This window comes from Crocodylus siamensis, chromosome 11, assembly GCF_052110815.1.
Source record: "Crocodylus siamensis isolate JL-2025a chromosome 11, ASM5211081v1, whole genome shotgun sequence".
Classification (NCBI taxonomy): domain Eukaryota; kingdom Metazoa; phylum Chordata; order Crocodylia; family Crocodylidae; genus Crocodylus; species Crocodylus siamensis.
This window is the reverse complement of record NC_143405.1, coordinates 30,490,680-30,491,407: the sequence shown is the minus strand read 5'-3', so window position 1 is coordinate 30,491,407 and position 728 is coordinate 30,490,680. Positions and strand designations below refer to the sequence as shown.

Below are 728 nucleotides of genomic sequence, written 5' to 3'. Positions count from 1 at the left end.
TCTTCCTTAATCATGCCCCTACATAACCAAAAGAACATTGCCTCCTACAATCAGCATTCCCCTATTGCCTGCTACAATCAGCAGCAGGTGTGAGACCCCACCACAAGCACCTGGAGGGATAGCAGAGGAAAAATGCTGCCCAGAGTTCTTGCAGAGTGATAGAAACTATCCAAAAGAGGATCAGCAAGCCATGGACCAGAAATCATGGCAATGAAACTCAGCAATAGACATGCCAGTCCCTAGCACCAACCCAATACAAGGCAAAAAGGCAAGAAGCACACCCACCCCTTTAATTCCCCACTCTTCTGTTTTTCCAAGTCAGAAAAGATGCCAGCCTCCACAGAAGCTGCCCAAAATTGTCCACAACCATTTTGTTTTAAACTGTCAGGGCAGAGTATTGGGGAAAGTTTTCAAAAAGCAATTATTGCATCTCAGTTTAACCTCACAGGCTACAATAGTGCCACTGTACAAAGCTGGGGCTGCTAGGTCATGTGACTCCACCCAGTTTCAAGGCACTTCTCAGAACACAGTGAGCTCTGCATAAAGCCCATGTTGTATTGAGTGGCTTTCCCACTACACACTACTATATATAGTATTTTTTTTTTTACCAGGGTGACTGCAAGACAGTACCAATAAGAGAGAGGGCTGAACCTTGAGCTGGAAAAAGCCTCCAGCTGACTGTCCCACCAGCTCATATTTGAGACAATGAAGAAGATGGAGGACCCCCA

The 728-nt window shown here is 45.7% G+C and overlaps 1 non-coding gene across 1 annotated transcript; it reads right to left on the bottom strand.

Moving 5' to 3' along the window:
• Positions 1 to 334: 334 nt before the first annotated feature.
• On the bottom strand, positions 335 to 475 carry LOC149855699 (U4 spliceosomal RNA). The gene has a single exon (XR_016438603.1). It is a non-coding gene; the product is annotated as a U4 spliceosomal RNA (small nuclear RNA).
• Positions 476 to 728: the final 253 nt, after the last annotated feature.